A 23402-nucleotide genomic window follows, 5' to 3' on the forward strand; every position below is an offset into this window, starting at 1 on the left:
TAGTAAGCCCCTGGTGTCCAGGTACGCGCAAAATTCTGACGTGGCCTATGCCAAAACGCCAGCCTCCTCCTCGGTTATAATAAGAAACACGGGATGTGTATCAACAAGAGACAGTAAAAAAGGTTTACGCAGGGTCTTAATCTGAAAAGAATCCTTGCAACGGGTCCCTGCTGCATGTCTGCGCCTGTGTCTCCGTTGTGCCGTATCCTGGACGGGTGTCGCACGGTGTTCATCTGTAAAAGAGAGGAACTTAGTTGAAAAAGATCATGCGAAAATGTACGTTATATTAAATAAACAAAGTACGTTTCAAAAAAATGAATAAAATCGAGCTTTATTGTCTCTTGTTGTATATGCGCGGAGCCCCTAATGCGGGGGTATGCGGCTGGTAAGCCCCTGTATGTTTACGCCGGACTCGTCTAACTGCGTCCGGGGTCTGAATGACCTGTTTAGGTGCTTGGATTAGTAAAGCCGGTTTAGTGTGTGGCCGTCAAGGCAGTCACACAATCTTCCACGCTCGAGGAACACTCGATATTCCCCTTTAAGGAGATGATGCATCGTGGACCGGGCATTTTTAGTGTGAGGGATGCATAATGCGGTATTGCGTTAAAGCGGGCGAAAGCTTCGCGCCCCAGTAGTGCTTGATATCTACTCGTAAATGGGGTGAGGTGGAAGGTTAACCTTTCATGGCGGAAGTTGTCGGGTGAGCCGAACACAACTTCTAGCAATAGAGAGCCCGTACAATGGGCATATCGGCCTGGCACTACCCCTTGGAAGGAAGTGTTGCTATGGCGAATTTTGGTCGGGTCTATCCCCATTTTGCAGATTGTGTCCTGATATAGCAGGTTTAGATCACTGCCGCCGTCCATTAGGACTTGTGTAAATTGGAGTCCGTCGATTATCGGATCTAATATCAAGGCAGTCCATCCTACATTCCGGATACATCTAGAGTAATCCTGATGGTCGAAGGTGATTGGTTTTGACAACCAGTGACAGGACTCCTCTGGGATAGGCCGTATGGCGCGTATCTCTATGGGCGCCGTTCTGTTTTTCCCTTTTGTCACGTGAAGTGAGTTTACTGTTTTAACTTCTTGTGGGAAATTCTTTTGTTTTCCGGTGCTCTGCTTGTGGGGTTCGTCATCGTCCTCGCTTGGTGTGTCGAGCCCCTTGTGTTCGGTGTTGAGTTTGCCGGACTGCTTGAAGACCCGACAATCTCTGTGGGTATGGTTTGCAGGCTTCCCGGGAGTACTGTGGACGTGGCATACCTTGTCCAAGATTTTGTTTAAGTTAGATAGCTCGTCCCTGTTATCCTTAGGGGGCAGTTTTTGATGATTCTGCCGTGAGCTTTTGAATCCGGTGTTGACTGCCGCGCTCTTCGGGTTGTTGCCCTTGGTCCGGCGCTGTTCTTTGCTGCGTCGCGGTTTCCCGTTTCCATCCCTGACTTCGGATGTACTTGGGTCGCTGGTACTGCATCTTGCCGGCCAGCTATTCTCTCCTGCGCAAAAGTGGGTCATGAGGCTTGTAAATGCGGCCATTGTTCTTGGCTTTTCTTGGCTGAGGTGTCTGGCGAGCCATTCGTCTCGAACGTTGTGTTTGAAAGCTGCTAAGGCTTCGGCGTCCGGGCAGTCGACTATTTGGTTCTTTTTAGTGAGGAATCTGTTGCAGAATTTTCGGGCTGACTCTCCGGGTTGTTGAGTTATGTGACTTAAATCGTCTGCATCCGGAGGTCGGACATAGGTCCCTTGAAAATTTGCCCGAAAAGCATCCTCGAGCTCTTCCCAACTTCCAATGGTGTTTTTAGGGAGGCTTTTGAGCCAATGTCGGGCTGGCCCTTTGAGCTTGAGGAGTAAGTATTTTATGGCGTGGAGGTCATATCCTCTAGCCATGTGTATGTGGAGGATGTAATCCTCAATCCAGACTCCAGGGTCTGTTGTTCCATCGTATGCCTCTATGTTTACGGGCTTGAATCCCGCTAGAAATTCATAGTCCAGAACCTCATTGGTGAAACATAGGGGATGTGCGGCACCCCTATATTTAGGTGTACCGTAATATTCAGATACTTGACGTGTTGCATTGCTTACTAGAGCTTGCTTTCTTGGCCCGTAGATAGATCTAATTGGGCCATCTTTTTGATGCGAATCCATGTGCGGATCGCGTGCCGGCTTGTGTGCGGCGCCGTTTGCCGCTCTATGTTTGCCATGAGGTCGTCTATCCGACCGGGTGGTCTCCTTGTTCTTTGATTGCGGTGGTTCTACGGCCTCCTCATCAAATTCTGGCAGTAGTTTTCGCTTCGGGTAGCTCTTTGTTCAGCGACTGTCGCCGTATTTGTCTGCGGTGCTGAGTACTTTGCTCCATCTGATTCTGAGTGCATCTTCCGCTGTTCTGAGCTTCCGCTTCTGCTTTTTCAGGCTACGTGCAGTGGCGACGAGCCTTTTGTGGAGGTTCCTCTGCTCCAGTAACTTGTCCGGCGTGCCGGACTGCTATCTTCGCCGGGGATGGGTTGTTTATCCGGATTGTTCTGTTCGGATGGTTGCTCGATAGCATGTTCGTCGTCCACTGGTTCGCCCCGCTCTATGGCTGGGTCTGCATGGCTGCTGTCTTTGTCGAGGCGGGACTTTGAGCGGCGCTTACATCGCCATTTTGACTGCTTTTCGAGGGAATGATCCCTCGTGACGTCCCGTTGTTCCTCGTCGTCGCTTCCTTTAGGTGTGTCCACCATGTATACATCGTGAGATGAGGTGGCTGTCTTGTGCCTTATAGGTGCTGGTTCATGCTTATCTCCTACATCGTCGTGCATACCGTCGATGTCTTCGGAGTCGAAATTGAGCACGTCGTTTAAACTTTCGACGGTGGCTACGAAGTGGGTGGTGGGTGGGCTTTGAATTTCTTCGTCGTCCGCATCCCAACCTTCCTTACCATAATCCGGCCAGGGCTCTTCTGATAAAGAGAGAGACTTTAGTGAATTCAGGATGTTGCCGAAGGGCGAGTGCTGAAAGATGTCCGCGGCGGTGAATTCCATGACCGGTGCCCAATCAGATTCGATTGTCAAAGGCGCGGAAGGTTCAGTGTCCGGAGAGGAGTCCGACACCTTGGAGTTACGAGCCTTGCAAAGGACAGGGATGGTGTTCGGCTCAATCGCTGTAGAGACCGCAGCCCCCGAGGCGGTGTCCAGCCACCAGTCCTCAATCGGCGTAGTCGGCTCTGAGCTAAGGGTCGGAGAGGATACTTGTGTGGCCTCCAGCGCACTGTTCGGCGACAGACCTAGATCATGCCCATCGTGACAGTGCGGCGTGCTTGGCTATGGCTCGAACCCGTTGAAGATCAAGTCTTCGCGGATGTTGGTGTCAAAACCGACGGATCTCGGGTAGGGGGTCCCAAACTGTGCGTCTAGGCGGATGGTAACAGGAGACGAGGGACACGATGTTTTACCCAGGTTCGGGCCCTCTCGATGGAGGTAAAACCCTACGTCCTGCTTGATTAATATTGATGATATGGGTAGTACAAGAGTGGATCTACCACGAGATCAAGGAGGCTAAACCCTAGAAGTTAGCCTATGGTATGATTGTTGTAATGTACGTTGTGTCCTACGGACTAAAGCCCTCCGGTTTATATAGACACCGAAGGAGGCTAGGGTTACACAGAGTCGGTTACAATGGTAGGAGATCTACATATCCGTATCGCCAAGCTTGCCCTCCACGCCAAGGAAAGTCCCATCCGGACACGGGACGGAGTCTTCAATCTTGTATCTTCGTAGTCTTGGAGTCCGGCGGACGATGATAGTCCGGCGGACGATGATAGTCCGGCTATCCGGACACCCCCTAGTCCAGGACTCCCTCAGTAGCCCCCGAACCAGGCTTCAATGACGATAATTCCAGCGTGTATATAGTCTTCGGCGTTGCAAGGCGGGTTCTCCCTTCAAGTTCCATGTACCTGCCGAACAGTGTCCGGCTTCACCATAAATACTGTGTTTCTTGGCTTCTACGCCCAATAATGGTATTTTCCACGCGTCGCACGAATGCGAAAAGCCAGGGCGTCTTTTACATTTCACCCCCCAGTCGTGCGAATCATCCGCCTATAAAAGAGGCAAAAATCCAGATCCAAACCTCACCATCCTCCTCCCGCGAATACTTCATCGGAGCGCCTTTGACCTAAAAATCCATTCCATCATGGACCGTCGACGCGGCTCTTCTTCACGCACTCCCAGCCCACCGCCGGGGAATTGGAGGAGGTGCTCTGTTTTGCACAACGAGCTAGTGAAGCTCCAAACGGGGGGATTTCTCCCTCCGGCCTTCATGGTCCTAGTCCGGGCCGGACTGGTTACTTATCAAGGTGGGAGGCAAGCGGAGGCTACCCCAAGCCCCAATAAGGGGGAGCGAGTATGCTTCGTCCCCTATCTGGTAAGGGGACTTGGATTCCCAATACATCCGTTCCTCCGCGGGCTCCTGGAGTTCTACGGACTCCAGCTCCACCACCTCACGCCCGCCTCTGTCCTGCATATCGCGGGCTACGTAGCTCTTTGTGAGCTATTCCTGGGCATTGAGCCCCATTTTGCATTGTGGAAGAGGCTATTCTGCCTCGTACCCCGTTCTCACGAGGGGTCCATATATCAAGTGGGTGGCGCCAAAATATGGCGCATTGCCGGGACCGGATACCCATCCGGTACTCCCAAGAAGGCGTCCGAAGACTGACCTTCAGAGTGGTTTTATATAGGAGACGCTCCACTGCCGGACCCAGTCCGGATCGGCCTCCCGGAGTTTAGTGCTGCTCCTTTGAAGAAGCGCCTCAGCTGGCGCCCACGGAGCCCCCGATTGGAGGAAGACAAGAGCGTCCATTACTTGATGGGCCGAATAAGATTAATGGCCCAGTCTGGCTTGACCATGATCGGAGTCATGGCGACATGCATCATGCGGGGGGTACATCCATTGCAATACAGAGGCCGCCCCATGTGGGATTTCAACGGGGAAGACGATGCCACCCGTCATGGCCTCAAGGGGCCGGATTCGACCGAGGATCTGGTGGAGATTCTGTCCAGCCTGTACAAGGGGGAGAAGGAGGACTTCCTTCGGACGAACCCTTTGAATGGGTTTTCCATGATCAACCCTAGAGGATGGGTAAGTGAACACCTTTAAGGGCTCAACCCATGCTTTCGAAGTTTAAGCTTCTTACATTATGTCTTCGGCGCAGGATCTGCGCCGGACTGTGGAGGACATGGCGAGTCCTGCTCCGAAACCCGAGGATCCAGAAAGATCCGTGGATCCGGCCTCCGAAGAGGACCCGGACATCGAGGTGGAGCTGATCGATGGGGTGTTTCACCAGCTCAGCATAGACAATGCCTTGGTGGCCATTACGGCGGATTACCCCGGACTGTGTCCGGCTTCCCAGGTGACCGCGACCGAAATCCGGACACCATTATCTCTTCCCTGCCCATTTCTAACCTTCGTGAACGACGGTATTTTGCAGGAAGCGCCTTCACGGCAGGAAGCCGAGCCCGCGGCGGCTGACCGACAGAGGTCAGTTCGGACTAGCAGGCGGAAAAGGAGCACGGTGCGGACGGAAACGTCGCCGCAAAGGTATAGCTCGTACTTGAATTTTCAGAGCGACGTTCCTAGGAAACGCCTGAGTGCTCATGATCTTTGCAGGAGAAAAAGCGCTCGCCGAACTGCGGGCGCAGAAGTTGCCGATCCAACCTACACCGGCCAGGCTCCAGCGCCCGGCCTGGAGGGGGAGGCAAGCGCAAGGCGCGGGCCGGATCCTTCTCCAACGGAGGACACCGACAGACTGTCCGCCACCAAGTTTGAGGTGGAGAGCGCCATGAACCATAGGCGCCGCCGGACAGTATTTCGTGAAGCGTGCTTTCCCCCTGAGGCATTGGATGCCTTTAACGCAGGGGACGCGCATCTCCGTGCTGCTCAAGATGGTTTTACCAGAGCCACGGAGCAGTATGTGAAAAACATACGGGTAAGGAAATTTTAATGGTTATATATACCAGTAGCCCCCGAGACTTAAAGTAGTTATGTTAACTGATTTAAGGATCATTTGAAAACGCAGGCTCTTACTGAGAAGAATGCCCAGCTGTCTCAGGAGCGGCAAGATTGCAAGGCCCAACTAGAGGCTGCACTTGCTGCCGCAGGAGGAGACGCAGAGACCCCTCCTGGTAACACATTTTTATTAATAAATATAAGCGCCGTGCGGCGTGCGCGCGAGTCTAATAATGACATTGCAGGTGCCGCCGGACAAGATCCGGACAGGCAAGCATTGCTGCGCCAGCTAAAGGCCGGCGAGAGTGTGCTGAATAGGGTTCAGCAAGAAAGGAACAAGCTCCAGGATGCCAACGCCAAACTCGGAGAAGAGTTGAAAGGCGCTCGAGCCGAGCTATCCGGCTCCGTTAAGGAGAATCAGCGGCTTCGTCGCGGCATTTATAGTAACTGCTTGAGCGGACTCCTTTGAAAAGAAGAGTTCGGCGAGGACGTATTTTGACATGATATGTCTTGTAGGTATACTCACAGGTCGTCCTGCAGAGGAGATACCCATATCAACGGGTGATCAGCTTCCCAAACTGTTGCAACTACTCGAACGAGTTTGGCAGGCAATGACCGGCGTCGTCCGGGCTTTATGGCCAGCCCTCTCCCTACCCGAGGGCCTTGGGGAGCTTGCCGAGAAGCTTCAGGGAGTGCGGCAGCGCTTCCGTTTGTGGAAGATTTCGGCTTGCGGTCAAGGTTCCAGGGAGGCTTGGGCCATGGTGAAGACGCGGTATAAGAAGGCGGATCCCAACCATATGGCCGAAGTTGGACCGGTGGGGCCCGATGGGAAGGAGATCCCTGTGAGCGTAGTATACAGCCAAGTAGAGTTGGCTGCTAAGTTTTCCCAACGGGACTGTAAGTTAGACAGCCTGTTAGACGGGATTGAGGAGGAATACAATCAATAAATTTGACAATGTATGTTTTCCTTTGAAGTGACATGTGAAATGCCTTCTAGCCGGATTGTAGATCGTTTGGCTTTGCCGACCTTTTCGCTTCAACCTCGGGACCCTAGAGTCCGGAGTGTGTCCGAATACCTTTTTGGTTAAGAAACAACCGTGGTATGCATGGAGACCAGGCGTAGGGGTCATTAGTGCTTTATCAGACAAGTGCCCAACTAGTTATGTTATATTACATGGTTAGTAAGAAACATCTTCCAGGGAGAATAGTTCCGTTAAGGGTTCCTTTCGCTGGGAGGCATGCCCTAAAGTGCATGTCCGGACTGCAAAGAAAGCAGTAAAACATCTGGGGGCAAATAGTTAAATAAGTAAAAAGTCATCTTTTAAGTCACCGACCGAATATTCCCTTAAGAACGCTAGCTTTCGGCTTCACCCAGTCTGAGGTACACATCCGGCTGACCCGGCAGTAACAATCGCAGAGGTGCTCCCTTTACCTCCTAGCCGAACAATCGGGAACGTAGGGGTAAGCACAGGAGCCAGGCAACCTAGCTTGGCCAAAACTTAAGTCATATCGATGCATATAATGGTGAGTAAAAGGTACATGTGGAAGCGTGACACATGTGCTAGGCATGAAACCCTTATAATTGAGCTTCTGTAAAAGAAGCCCCCAGGTATAATGAGTGCGGATGGCACATCAAGTGTATGCGAAAAAATGCAAAAGTAAGCCCTTAGGGGCTTGTTAATAAAAAGGTTATGAAAAGAGAAACGAAAGGCAGCCAAGGTATAAAAATTTGGACGGAGGGAGGGGACGAACTCTTACTCCGGCGCTAGGCATAGAATCTTCGGAGGCGGGCTACGTTCCATGGGTTCGGCTCGAGTTGGTTATCCGACGCATTTCGTAGACGGTATGCTCCGCCGGTCAGGACTTGATCGATAATGAAGGGGCCCTCCCATTTGGGCTTGAGCTTGTCCTTTTTCTTGTCCGGCAGGCGTAGAACTAGTTCGCCAACGTTGTAAGTCTTGGCCTGTACTTCTCTGCTTTGATATCTTCGAGCCTGCTGCTGATAGAATGCGGAACGAGCCTTCGCGACGTCGCGTTCTTCCTCCAATGTGTCCAAGCTGTCCTGCCGATCAAGCTCGGCCTCTCTTTCTTCATACATGCGCACTCGAGGTGAGTCATGGATAATGTCGCAGGGCAGGACTGCCTCTACGCCGTAGACCATAAAAAATGGTGTGAACCCAGTAGTACGGTTAGGCGTTGTCCGCAGCCCCCAGAGTACGGAGTCGAGCTCCTCGACCCATTGTGTGTCGGATTTAGTGAGTGACCGCACTAGTCTGCGTTTAATGCCGCTCATTATTAGACCATTTGCTCTTTCCACTTGACCATTGGTTTGAGGGTGATAGACTGAAGCGTAGTCGAGCTTGATGCCCATATTCTTGTACCATGACTTAACCTCCTCGGCTGTGAAGTTCGTGCCGTTGTCGGTGATGATGCTGTGGGGGACTCCGTAATGGTGTACTACCCCGGATATAAAGTCTATCACTAGTCCGGACTCTGCTATTTTGACCGGCTTGGCCTCTATCCAATTGGTGAATTTATCCACCATGACCAATAGGTACCTTTGCTTGTGGGTTCCCCCTTTAAGGGGTCCAACCATATCAAGCCCCCATACCGCGAACGGCCAGGTAATGGGTATAGTTTTGAGGGCGGTAGGCGGCATATGGCTCTGATTAGCAAAGAGCTGACAACCAACGCATCTCTGGACTAAGTCCTGGGCATCTGCCCGGGCCGTCGGCCAATAAAATCCTGTATGGAATGCCTTTCCTACAAGGGCCCGGGCTGCTGCGTGGTGTCCGCCTAGTCCGGCATGAATTTCAGCCAGGAGGTTTCGCCCTTCCTCTTCGGAGATACACCTTTGAAGGACTCCGGTTGTGCTTTTCTTATAAAGTTCTCCCTCATGGACCTTGTAGGCTTTCGATTGCCGGACTATGCAGCGGGCCTAGTTTTGGTCTTCGGGGAGTTCCTGCCTCAGCAAGTAGGCTAGGAATGGTTCTGTCCACGGGGCGATTACTGCCATTATGTCGTGGGCTGACGGTGTTATGTCGTCGGCTGAATCGCCGATTGGCTCGGTTTTTTCCGGTTTGTCACTTCCGGGCTCCTCTTCCCATAGTACGGATGGCTTGAAGAGCCGTTCCAGGAAGATATTTGGAGGGACAACATCACGTTTCGCACCGATGCGTGCCAGTACGTCGGCCGCTTGGTTATTATCTCGGGCTATGTGATGGAATTCGAGTCCTTCAAACCGAGCTGACATTTTTAGAACGGCATTGCGATATGCTGCCATTTTCGGATCCTTGGCGTCAAAGTCTCCATTTATTTGGGATATTGCAAGGTTTGAGTCCCCACGCACCTCTAGGCGTTGAATACCCATGGAGACTGCCATCCGGAGACCACGTAATAGGGCCTCGTATTCGGCTGCGTTGTTGGAGTCCGTGTACATTATTTGAAGTACGTACTGGACTGTATCCCCGGTTGGGGACGTCAATACGACGCCAGCCCCCAGTCCGGCCAACATTTTAGAGCCGTCGAAATGCATAACCCAATTGGAGTATGCGCCATACTCTTTAGGGAGTTCGGCTTCGGTCCATTCGGCGATGAAGTCAGCCAAAAGTTGTGACTTTATAGCTCGCCGAGGTTTGTAAGTTATATCAAATGGTAAGAGCTCAATGGCCCATTTTGCAATCCTGCCCGTTGCGTCGCGGTTATTTATAATGTCGTTGAGTGGTACTTTAGAGGCCACTGTTATCGAACACTCCTGAAAGTAGTGTCGGAGCTTCCGGGACGCCATGAACACCGCGTATGCTATCTTCTGATAGTGCGGGTAACGGGATTTGCAGGGGGTTAACACAATGGATACATAATACACTGGTTTTTGAAGAGGGAATTTATGCCCTTCTGTCGCTCGTTCGACGACGAGGACCGCGCTTACAACTTGATGTGTTGCTGCGATGTATAACAACATTGGTTCGCCCAGAGTGGGCGCAGCCAGGACTGGATTTGTTGCCAATATGGCCTTTATTTCTTCGAGTCCGGCAGTGGCAGCATCCGTCCACTCAAAGTGTTCGGTGCGCCTGAGGAGGCGATAGAGGGGCAACGCCTTTTCTCCTAGACGGGAGATAAAGCGGCTTAAGGCTGCCACGCATCCTGTTAATTTTTGTATTTGCTTGAGGTCTTTTGGAGTATCCAACTGTGACAGAGCTCGGATTTTAGCCGGATTTGCTTCAATTCCTCTACTGGATACAATGAAGCCCAGCAGCTTTCTGGCTGGTACGCCGAAAACGCATTTTTCCGGATTCAGCTTGATGTCATATGCTCTGAGGTTGTCGAATGTGAGCCTAAAATCGTCTACTAGAGTTTCGATGTGTTTTGTTTTGATGACTACGTCGTCTACGTATGCCTCGACTGTTTTGCCGATCTGGGTGGCCAGACATGTTTGAATCATGCGCTGATATGTTGCGCCAGCATTTTTAACTTCGAAGGGCATCGTGTTGAAGCAGAATGGTCCATATGGAGTGATGAGTGCTGTTGTAGCTTGGTCTGCTTCCGCCATCTTGATTTGATGATAGCCAGAGTATGCGTCCAGGAAGCACAATGAATGTCGATGTCAAAACCGGCGGATCTCGTCTAGGGGGTCCCGAAGGAATTCACACAGTGCGGCGTCTACTTCGGGGTTCAATTGTGCCCCAATGGAGGCCGTCTTTGTTGGGTCCGTTGGATGGACCTGAAATTTTATTATTTCATCTGCTGGTTTGAAGGAGGTGGACTTGGATCTTTTATCGAGTATCACATCGTCCCTGTTCACCGTAGAGCGCAGCGCGGTGAGTTCCTCTGCTGCTAAGGCTTCGGATAGTGCCTCCAGGGCTAGTGCAGCTGTTTTATTTTCTGCGCGGAGTGCTATGTCCGGATCACTAGCGAAGGTGATTATTCCGCCGGGCCCAGGCATTTTGAGCTTCATGTACCCGTAATGAGGTACTGCTTCAAAAATTGTGAATGCCTCTCGTCCTAATATAGCGTGATATCCGCTGTTGAACGGGGCCACTTGGAACATGACTTCTTCGGATCTGTAATTGTCCGGCGAGCCGAACACCACATCGAGTGTGATTTGTCCGGTGCAGCGTGCCTCCCGGCTAGGGATTATTCCTCTGAAGGTTGTGCTGCTTCGCTCAATACGGCTCCAATCAATTTCCATTTTCCGCAGAGTTTCCTCGTAGATGAGGTTTAATCCGCTGCCGCCATCCATGAGGACTTTTGTTAGTCGAAAGCCGTCCACTATGGGACTAAGCACCAGTGCGGCTGGTGCTCTGGTTGTTCGGAATTTAGGTTCGTCGCTGGCACCGAAGGTGATAGCTGTGTCACTCCATGGATTTGCTGTCGCTATTTGGTAGACTTCGGCGAGTCCGCGGATTGTTCGCTTTCGCATATTGTTTGATGCGAAGGTCTCGAAGACTGTTGATACCGTACTGGTATTGTTGGAGTGGTTTTCTGGGGCTAGAAGCTCCTCGCCACTTTTGGCCACCTGCCGTAATATCCAACATGCTCGAAGGCTATGTGTTGGGACGGCTCCCTCTGTACTATGAAGCTTATAGGGTCCATTGAGCCATCCCTCCAGTACGGTTCCGTGCCCCTTATTGGGTTTTTGCTTTTTCGTTTTTGCATCTGGGTCCTGAGTGTAAGGCGCCCTTTTGCTCCGGACTGGGTTTGGGGCCGGATTATCCCAAAATTGGTTTTCGGTTTTCCGGAAACTCTCCATTGCACAGTACTTTCGTACTATGGATGCCAGATCGGTGAAGCGCGTAATTTTGCAACGATCAATGGCGTTTAGTATTCCCTTGTCCGTGCAGTTATTGCAGAAGATTGAGATTGCGTTTTCCTCTCGGCAGTCCTTTATCCTGTTCATAACCAGGAGGAATCTCGCCCAGTAGTGATGTACTGTTTCAGCGGGCTCTTGCCGTATTAGAGATAGATCGCATATGTCTGGGCGGGTGGGTGGACTAAAATCCGGATACCTGCCCATCTTGGGGCTTAAAGGCCGAAGAGCTTCCGAATTTGGAAGCTTGGTTTGCTGGACACAATCCAGCGAGTCCGGAGCGACGCATGATCTTAAGTTCAATGCTCGATCGAAGTCTGTTCCTCCGCGGAAATCCGGCATGGAGGGTTCGGGAATCAGGACATGAATAGTTTTCAATAGAGGCGAAGAGTTGCCGTATTGCTCCTCTACCACTGCGACGTGGTGGGTGGCCTCGGGAGAGTTAACCTGTCTCAGATTGGTTTTAAGCCCAATCTGGTTGTAGTCCGTAGCGACTCCCAGGGCAGCGATGCGATCTAAGAGCTCGTTAACAGACGAGAGCTCTATTGGATCCAACTGTTCGGCAGCTTTAGGGCTGACGCGAAGATTGCTTCTGACGACTTGAGAAGTCATTGTCGAAGCGGCGGCCGGACAGGCGGTCATAAGAAAACCACCTAGCCGGATAGTTTGGCCGGCGGCCAAGGCCCCTTCGGCGAAAACACCGTCTTTGAAGACGGGTGGAGGCATCCTTCCTATAGGTGACGACACAGAGGAACTCTCAGTGAAAGCACCAATGTCGGTGTCAAAACCGGCGGATCTTGGGTAGGGGGTCCCGAACTGTGCGTCTAGGCGGATGGTAACAGGAGACGAGGGACACGATGTTTTACCCAGGTTCGGGCCCTCTCGATGGAGGTAAAACCCTACGTCCTGCTTGATTAATATTGATGATATGGGTAGTACAAGAGTGGATCTACCACGAGATCAAGGAGGCTAAATCCTAGAAGCTAGCCTATGGTATGATTGTTGTAATGTATGTTGTGTCCTACGGACTAAAGCCCTCCGGTTTATATAGACACCGGAGGAGGCTAGGGTTACACAGAGTCGGTTACAATGGTAGGAGATCTACATATCCGTATCGCCAAGCTTGCCCTCCACGCCAAGGAAAGTCCCATCCGGACACGGGACGGAGTCTTCAATCTTGTATCTTCGTAGTCTTGGAGTCCGGCGGACGATGATAGTCCGGCGGACGATGATAGTCCGGCGGACGATGATAGTCCGGCTATCCGGACACCCCCTAGTCCAGGACTCCCTCAGCGGACGTCAGCCGTATAGTTCAAACTTCCAAATCTGACCTGACGGCCAAGGGCGTAGCTTTCGATCTGCTCCAGATGGCCAAGTGAATTGGCCCGCAGTACAAAGTCGCCGAATATGAAGATCTGTCCGGGGAGAAAAGTCTCACCCTGGACCGCATTGTTGTTGATGATCGGAGGAACCATCGGGCCTAAAGATGACGACACAGAGGAACTCTCAATGAAAGCACCAATGTCGGTGTCAAAACCGGCGGATCTCGGGTAGGGAGTCCCGAACTGTGCGTCTAGGCGGATGGTAACAGGAGACAAGGGACATGATGTTTTTACCCAGGTTCGGGCCCTCTCGATGGAGGTAAAACCCTACTCCTGCTTGATTGATATTGATGATATGGGTAGTACAAGAGTAGATCTACCATGAGATCAGAGAGGCTAAACCCTAGAAGCTAGCCTATGGTATGATTGTTGTTCGTCCTACGGACTAAAACCCTCCGGTGTATATAGGCATCGAAGAGGGTTAGGGTAACACAGAGTCGGTTACAATGGTAGGAGATCTACATATCCGTATCACCAAGCTTGCCTTCCACGCCAAGGAAAGTCCCATCCGGACACGGGACGAAGTCTTCAATGTTGTATCTTCATAGTCCAGGAGTCCGGGCGAAGATGATAGTTTGGCTATCCAGACACCCCCTAGTCTGGGACTCCCTCACCCCCATTCCCAGAACGCCGACATCATTTGATAATGGGGTCACATCATTAGGAGAATGATGTGATGGACAGGACCCAAACTATAAGTGTAGCATATGATCATATCAAGTTTATTGCTATCATTTTCTGTTTGTCAAGTATTTGTTCCTATGGCCATGTGATCATGCAACTCACCGACACCGGAGGAGTACCTTGTGTGTATCAAACATCGCAACGTAACTGGGTGACTATAAAGATGCTCTACAGGTATCGTCGATGGTGTCTATTGAGTTGACATGGATAAAGACTGGGATTTTTCAATCTCTATGTCGAAGAGGTATCTAAGGGCCCACTCGGTAATACAGCATCACAATGAGCTTGCAAGCAATGTGACTAACGAGTTAGCCACAGGATCTTGTATTACGGAACAAGTAAAGAGACTTGTCGGTACCAAGATTGAATTAGGTATGGAGATACCGAGGATCGAATCTCGGGCAAGTGACATACCGATGGATAAAGGGAACTGCATACGGGGTTAGCTGAATCCTTGGCATCGAGGTTCAGCCGATAAAGATCTTTGTAGAATATGTAGGAACCAATATGGACATCGAGGTCCTGCTATTGGTTATTGAGAGGGGTCTCAGTCATGTCTGCATAGTTCTCGAACCAGCAGGGTCTACACACTTAGCGTTTGGTGATGATCTAAGTATACTTGAGTTATTGTGTTGGTGACCGAAGGTTGTTCGGAGTCCCAGATGAGATCCCGAACATGACAAGGAACTCCAAAATAGTTCGAAGGTGAAGATTGATATATAGGACAAAGGGAATCGGATTCCGGAAGTGTTCTGGGAGGTACGGGGTTACCGCTGGAAGACCGAGAAGGGTTTCGAGGGGCCCCAGCAAGTGTTGGGGGGCTCATGGGCCAAGGGAAGGGGGCACACCATCCCACAAGGGGCCGGGCACCACCTCAACCCTAGCGCACTTCGGCCAGGTGGGTTAGGCGCCCCCCTAAGGCATCCACCCCCCTTTCTTGGGAGGCAAGGCACCTAGGGGGTGCCTCCCCCTTGGTGTCAACCGCCCCCACTCTAGGGGAAACCCTAGGGCGCCACCCCTCCTCCCTTCCCCCTATATATAGAGGTGGAGAGGGAGGACAGACGCACGCATCCAAGCGACGGTGCTACCCTTCCTCTCCCTCGAAGTTCCTCTCCTTCTTCGCGAGTCTTGGCGAAGCCCTGCTGATATTGCTCCACCACCACCACCATCACGTCGTCGTGCTGCGGGAGAACTCGAGCTACCACTTCACCATCGCTCGCTGGATTGAGGAGTCATCAAGCCTACGTGTGTTGAACTCAGAGGTGTCGTCCATTTGAAACTTGATCAGGAGTTCATGGACGGATCATGATTGGATCGCGAAGACATTCGACTACATCAACCGTGTTTCTTAATGCTTCCGCTTAGCGATCTACAAGGGTATGTAGATGCAATCTCTCCTCTCGTAGATGTTCATCTCCTAGACTGATCTTGGTGAGCGTAGGAATTTTTTTGTTACCCGTGCAACATTTCCCAATAGGCGCACCGTTTTGGAGTTGGTTCCGACTGGGGGAATTCATGGTTGGCGGTTGGTAACTCATGTGGCAATAACTATATGTATGAGTGAGGGTGGGGTCATGGCAAGGTTGCGATAGCCTACTCTTTGTTGTTTTCACAGTGACATTGTGGTCTATTAGTTTTTTTTCGAAAAGGAGGATTACCACCGGTATCTGCATCAAGCACTGCGCACAACAATCTTTATTGCATTATTCAGTCAAGGCCTTACAAAATAAGTACATAAGTTAACCCAAAGCCACCATCCTGGCTAAAACTGCCGGCCTATCAAGGTTGATGATGTGACCTAACCTCGGGTGAGGCACACCAAGAAATCTGGTGGCCTCACCAAGCCGCTCGCCGGCTAACCGGAAGCACCAACTGGTCTAGAAGACCCTCGGTGTACACTGCATGTGGTCTATCCAGTGGTCTACTTATTGTAGTGAAGTCGAAGCTGCGCAGTGAAGTGGTCCATGCGACAATGATGACATTCTATAAGTGTCCCAGTTGAGGCTCTTTCGCGACCCAACCTTACATTGTTCTCCATTGTTGATCTTTTTTGGATCCGGAGTTGCCTAGCTCCTAACATGTGTTGCTGATTGCTTGGCACAAATCTTCATGTTGCTTCTCGTGATATTTGATGTGTGGGCTTGTCGGTGGTTGTTGCGGTGAAATCGGACTATTTTGCTCTGGGAGACGTGATGCACTGACATCAATGTGCAACCTTAACAACATTTTCTTCACAGTAGTGTATGTGACTTTTTGTGTGTGCCTAATTAGCGGGTCTCGCAGTTTTCGTCCATCCTTTGCTAAACTCTCTTCCTCTTAGTTAATGAAAATTACAAAGAAGTGATGGGATGCTGGCTCGCTTCTTTCAGCGAAACTGGAGCATTTTCAAGGAGGAAAGTGTTAGGGATGTGAGGAATTTTTTCCAGACCGGTGCTATGCCCGACTGTGTAAATGAGGCGATCATTGTTCTTATTCCAAAGTCAGATGAACCTCCACATGTTACAGATTTTTGCCCGATCAACCTTTGCAACATAATTTATAAGATTGTGGCAAAGTGTCTAGTTTGTTTGTGCCCTATACTGGATGGGATCATATCACTGTTTCATAGCGCTTTGTTCCGGGTCGTCTAATTACGGATAACGCACTGTTGGCCTTTGAGTGTGTTCATCCAATACATCAGGAGAAGAAACCAGATGCTAGTTTCTATCAATATAAGTTGGACCTTTCCAAAGCTTATGACAGTGTTGATTGGATATTCTTGGAGCGAGTGATGGATAAATTGGGTTTTTCTCATCGATGGGTGCAATGGATCATGACATGCGTTACCACGGTGAGATATATACACGGTTAAATTAATTGGAACCCTCTTAGAATCCTTAGCACCAGAGCATGGTCTTCGGCAAGGTGATCCTCTCTTGCCATTTCTATTCCTCTTTGTGGCTGATGGTGAATGAAATATGCCCTAGAGGCAATAATAAAGTTGTTATTTTATATTCCCTTATTCATGATAAATATTTACTATTCATGCTAGAATTGTATTAACCGAAAACTTGATACATGTGTGGATACATAGACAAAACCCCGTGTCCCTAGGAAGCCTCTACTAGACTAGCTCTTAATAAAAGATGGTTAAGTTTCCTAAGCATAGACATGTGTTGTCATTTGATAATGGGATCACATCATTAGGAGAATGATGTGATGGACAAGACCCATCCGTTAGCTTAGCATAATGCTCGTTCAGTTTATTGCTCTTGCTTTCATCATGTCAAATACATATTCCTTCGACTATGAGATTATGCAACTCCTGGATACCGGAGGAACACCTTGTGTGCTATCAAACGTCACAACGTAACTGGGTGATTATAAAAAATGCTCTACAGGTATCTCCGAAGGTGTTTGTTGGGTTGGCATAGATCAAGATTAGGATTTGTCACTCCCAGTATCAGAGAGGTATCTCTGGGCCCTCTCGGTAATGCACACCATAAGAAGCCTTGCAAGCAAAGTGACTAATGAGTTAGTTGCAGGATGATGCATTATGGAACGAGTAAAGAGACTTGCCGGTAACGAGATTAAACTAGGTATGAAGATACTGACGATCGAATCTCGGGCAAGTAACAGACCGACAGACAAAGGGAACTACGTATGTTGTCATAAGGTTCAAACGATAAAGATCTTTGTCGGTGTCAAAACCGGAGGATCTCGGGTAGGGGGTCCCAAACTGTGCGTCTAGGCGGATGGTAACAGGAGACAAGGGACACGATGTTTTTACCCAGGTTTGGGCCCTCCCGGTGGAGGTAAAACTCTACTCCTGCTTGATTAATATTGATGATATGGGTAGTACAAGAGTAGATCTACCACGAGATCAAAGAGGCTAAACCCTAGAGGCTAGCCTATGGTATGGTTCTTGTTCGTCCTACAGACTAAAACCCTCCGGTTTATATAGACACCGGAGAGGGCTAGGGTTACACAGAGTCGGTTACTATGGTAGGAGATCTACATATCCATATTGCCAAGCTTGCCTTCCACGCCAAGGAAAGTCCCATCCGGACACGGGACGAAGTCTTCAATCTTGTATCTTCATAGTCTAGGAGTCCAGCCAACGGTGATAGTCCGGCCATCCGGACACCCCCTAATCTAGAACTCCCTCAGTTGCCCCTGAACCAAGCTTCAATGGCGACGAGTCCGGCACGCATATTGTCTTCGGCATTGCAAGGCGGGTTCCTCCTCCGAATACTTCATAGAAGATTTTGCACACAAAGATAGTGCCCGGCTCTGCAAAATAAGTTCCACATACCACCATAGACAGAATAATATTTACACAAGTTCAATCTGCTGACGTATTCCGTGGCGTGACATCACACCATGGCTAGACCTTTATTCGAATCGTTTTTACTGTTCCACCTCAGCGCGTTTAGCGAAGCGGTTTCCTTGGCACGTCTTGTCAAAGCAGAGATCATGTCCCCTTATTCCGGGATTCTCATCAATACGGGCATGGGTAGCCCAACCGTGCCATTGATTACGGCGCTTGGGAGATAAGCGAGTTTTACCAGGCTGGTGGGGACGCATAGTTTCGTTCGTCCATATAAGGGGATAAGGATCCACCTTTTTACCTACGCCTTCTTCCTCCTTTGCTTATCCATTTCCACGTACTCGAGCTCCAGCACCCAAGTCCGCACATCTCGCCTCAACCTTCCCCAGCCATGTCTGGAGGGGGAGGCAAGTGGATAGCCTCCTTCGTCACGGGGGGCACATCAAAAAGTTGAGGAAAGCCGGATACCTGCACAACGACATTGCGCACCGGCTTCCAGACGAGGGGCAGCTCGTCCCCACCCCCAGGCCCCATGAGAGGGTGGTGTTCCTTCCCCATTCCCTCCACGGACTGGGCTACCCACTCCACCCATTTGTCCGGGGGCTCATGTTCTACTACGGCCTGGATTTCCACGATCTAGCCCCGAATTTCATCCTCAACATCTCATCCTTTATCGTTGTGTGCGAGGCCTTCCTCCGCATCAAACCCCACTTCGGCTTATGGCTGAAGACCTTCAATGTCAAGCCGAAGGTAGTGGGCGGCCAGCAGGCGGAGTGCGGAGGCGCCATGGTGGGCAAGCTGCCCAACGTCATATGGCTCGATGGCGCCTTCGTGGAAACCATCAAAGGGTGGCAATCGGGGTGGTTCTACATCACCGAGCTGCGTGACCCTGAATTGGCAGTGGCCCCCGAATTCAGATTTGGCATCCCCACACGGCTCACCTCCTGGAAAGAGAAGGGCCTGACATGGGGTGATTTGGAAGAGCTGACCGGACTCCAAACCTGCGTCCAAAACCTTGTGAACAAGAAGATCAAGCTCGTCAACGCAGTCCAGGTCATGCTCATCCGTCGGATCCTCCCGTGCCAACAACGGGCTTTCAACTTGTGGGAGTTTGATCCGGCATAGCACCAGACCTTGAGCAGGCTCTTCGACACTACGTATGAAGACGCCTGGAAGGTGCTGTTCAAGGGCGTCGAGGCTCCCGCATCCGCTACCGAAGAACGCGGATTCAGCTCGCAGCATCAAGCCGGCGAGGTAAGCTATTTTACTCTTTATGGGACACTTGTTTTTCATAGGTTGACTCTATGCGGGATCTAAACTCCCTTTACCTTTGACAGGCCTGGCAAAAGACGTCCGGGCAGGTTAACTGTCCGGCTCCCTTGCTAGAAGACACAATGGACGCCCAATTAACGGGGCTGCTGGCTCCGGCGCCTTACGTGGTGCCGGAGAAGAAGGCCAAGAAGAAGGCCACGGGAACTCGAAGGAAATCCCGGCGCCAGGTGTTGTCGGACTCATCGTCCGACGACTCCGAGGCAAACTCCTCCCGCAAAGACAGGGAGGAGGAAAAAGAGGCTTCTCCCCCAGCAGGGGGAGAAAAGAAAAGGAAGGCCTCCCCAACTGGGGTGGCTGGAGGGTCCAAGAAGGGAAGGACCCTTCCTCCGGACTACTCCACCAACGCTGACGATGGTGAAGAGGGGTGGCCACCGAGGGCTAAGCCCCTGGCGGCATTGTAAGTGTCCGGATACCAGAATAATTCATGACATTTCGTTTGTCACATAGAATCTCCTAATGCCAAATAAACCCTGCAGCCCGCCCAAGGACGGGCTTGATATTTCAACGAGCGGCTCCCTGGCCTCGTCGGACGTGAATAGTACTTCACTTCCGGTCGCCTCCTCTCCTCGCGCTGCTGATGACGCCGAGGTGGGGTCCCAAAAGGGGCCCGGCCAGGAGGAGGAGGTCCCGGAGGCGCCGCAAGGCAACCTCCCGGACTTTGGGCACGAGGGGGATCAACCCCCGAAGGGTTCTGAGTTCGGCCCTAGGCCGGATTCCGCACCGGAACCTTTAGTGGTTCCGGAGTCCGGCGGGCGGCCCCTTCGTAAGAAGGGCGAGACTACGACACCGGTGACCTTCGTCCAGCCGGAGGCACCGGATAATTTGCTCGAGGTGCTCAATGGCGCCTCCATCGACGAGGAGCACCGCACTATTATGAGTGCGGTGATCCAGAAAGTTCAGTCCGCCAAGAGCGGGCTGACTGAAGCTTGTACCAGCCGTCTAACAGGCTTTGAGGTATGTAATTAAGATATGTAAAAATAGTACCGCATAGACAGTAGCCCCTGATGCTCAGTTTGGTGTTCGGAAAGAAAAGCCGAACTGAGGATCTAAAAAGATGTACGCTGGAGTCTAACATAAGCATGTCAATATGAGAATGCAGGTTGCACTGCTGACCTCTGCCACACTGACTGCGGAGGTCAATGTATTGAAGCAGAGCCTCGAGCGGTCCGAGAACAAGCTCGGCCGTGCCAAGAAGCAGCTCGAGGACAAGGAAGGTAAGTAATACCTTATTAAAGTAATACCTTATAGAAAGGATTTGGTTGCAAAAAATGGCAGGCATAACGTGAGTATTGCAGGGGCCACGAACGAGGTGGCGACCCTGAAGGAGGCGGTGTCCAAGACCGGAAAAAAAGTGCGGCCGCGGAGCGCACTGAGCGAGAGAGGCAGGAGGCGCGGGTGGCGGAGGTGCGGCAAGAGCTCCAGGCTTTCATGGAAAAACACGAGAGTTTGGAGCGTGACTCGAAGACTCGAGAGTCCGAGCTCGCCTTGGCTCTAGAGAGTGCCAAAGCCGCTAAGGCCGAAGCCCAGAAGGCCCTCCAGGAGATTGAGGCAATAAAAAAGATAGCGGGGGGTAAGGCATTCTTCATGCAAAGCAAGCATGTAAAAGTGAATTATCTGTTACTTACCCGAATTTGGAGCTCTCCAGGAGCGTTCACAGATCTGCCCTGTAGTGTGTCCGATGCTGCCGCGTTCTACCGAGCCGAGGAGGGGAGCTCGACGGAAAAGGTGTTCTGGTCTCAATATGTTGAGGCCGGACATCCGGTGCCCCTGAGCGACCAGCTGAAGCAGCTGGTCGAGCTCGACAAGGTGGCCGAACAGGCCATGAAGGGCCTCACCGTTCGGCTGTGGCCTAAAGAAGCCATGCCTGGGAGCTACTTCGGTCTGGTGCGGCGGCTGGTGGACGCCTGTCCATGGATTGAAGTCATCAAGCGTTCCGTCTGCATTGAAGGTGCCCGTCGGGCCCTTACCCGCGCTAAAGTGCACTGGGGCAAGATGGACGCCGAGAAGCTTGTGACGGACGCGCCACCGCCAGGCAGGGAGTATCGCACGCCCGAGATGTACTATAAGGGTGTCCTGAAGGGTGCCCGCCTTATAGCGGGTGAGTGCTCCAAAGATGTAATTTTTGAGTAGTCTCACATTTGTTATCCTATACGCTGAAAACTTTGTTCATATGTGCTAAGCAACGCTTGTTAATTTAAAATATTACCTTTTGTGCGGCCGTTTATCAAATTTGAGAGATGGCAAGTCGTTGGCTTCAGCCCCCATGCCATGAGTGCTGGGGTGTTCGGGATAAACTTGAGTGCTCTTGTTCCCATTTTTGGGTCCTTCGAGGGAGGCGCTCAACACAACGAACAAGGCAACCAGACTATAATGCTTGAACACTCCCACTTAGCCATATAATTCCATAATTTTAAATTTCGGCGAAGCCCCTAGTGTTCGGAAGACCGAATTCGGGGCGCTATCCACGCCTAGGCCGGACAAAGCCGACTCCTCGCTCTAAGCGGCATAAGTCTTTAGGGACTCGAAAAACCTCTCGAACAGCGACCGGCTCTCGCCTTATCATGACGGTCAGTTTTAGCTTTCTCCACTGAGGTGCTCAACCCAGCTCAACCGGGGCACAATCGCAGCGGTTCTCCCAGCGCTACCTTAGCCGATATAACGGAGCGTAAGGTAACAAACATGGGAGCCGGGCAAACCCAACTATTGACCCAAGATATGATTCGGAGCCGATGCATATAACGTTCGGGGTGCCGCACTTGTTAAAGTGTTCGGACTTATCACACCATATTTTGGGGTACTTAAGCCCCTGGTGTATTTGGCCGTACCAAAGCATACGGATGCAACATGTCATAAGTGAACATATATAGATAGAAAAAGGAATGCAATAATAGGCAAAAAGCGATGCATTGTTTATTCAGAAAATACTGCAATGAAAGCAGAACGATACAAATAGTGCGATAAGCAAGGGATGGGACTATTTAACATGTCCCCCTCCAGGGGTAGGCTGCGGGATGGTATGTAAAACATGTATACTGCTCGTAATAGAGACCACCTGGACACTCGACATAGCTTTTTTGCTTCCCTGGCTGTTGCATCGTGAGTTCGGCAATTCTACTGCCGGACAGGGCTTCTGGAAAACGGAGTCATGAGAATAAGAAAAAAAAAAGAATGACACAATTGGGAGTCCCTGGTGCGGTTGAGCCGCTCTCCGGGCATGCCGTGGTCGTGCCCCTACCCCTATGCCCATGGTATCTCCAGAGCATAGTTATGTACGCGTGGTACTGGTCTCGTGATTTTGCGAGGGCTGGGGTTGGGGCCGCATTGCTACGCGTGCTCGAAACGTGCCAGGCGGTCTTGTTGTAGGTTACTCCGGGCGCGCTTGACGGTGTCCGGGCGTTTAGTAGTCGGACTCGAGAATTGCCTTAAGAGGCTGCTTTGTACTTCCACCACGAGGGCCGCCGTATGCTCCTCCGTTCGGAGAGAGAGTTTGGTGTTTCCATTGACCGTGATTACTCCTTGGGGGCCTGGCATTTTGAGCTTGAGGTATGTGTAGTGTGGCACCGCATTGAACTTTGCAAATGCGGTTCATCCGAGCAATCCGTGATAGCCGCTGCGGAACGGGACTATGTCGAAGATTAACTCCTCGCTTCGGAAGTTATCCTGGGATCCGAAGACCACTTCGAGTGTAACTGAGCCTGTGCAGTTGGCCTCTACACCTGGTATGCCGCCTTTAAAGGTCGTTTTTGTAGGTTTGATCCTTGAGGGGTCTATGCCCATTTTGCGCACTATATCCTGGTAAAGCAGGTTCAGGCTGCTGCCGCCGTCCATCAGGACTCTAGTGAGGTGAAATCCGTCAACGATTGGGTCAAGAACCAATGCAGCGAATCCGCCATGGCGGATGCTAGTGGGGTGGT

Source organism: Triticum aestivum, chromosome 3B (genome assembly GCF_018294505.1).
Source record: "Triticum aestivum cultivar Chinese Spring chromosome 3B, IWGSC CS RefSeq v2.1, whole genome shotgun sequence".
Classification (NCBI taxonomy): Eukaryota; Viridiplantae; Streptophyta; class Magnoliopsida; order Poales; family Poaceae; genus Triticum; species Triticum aestivum.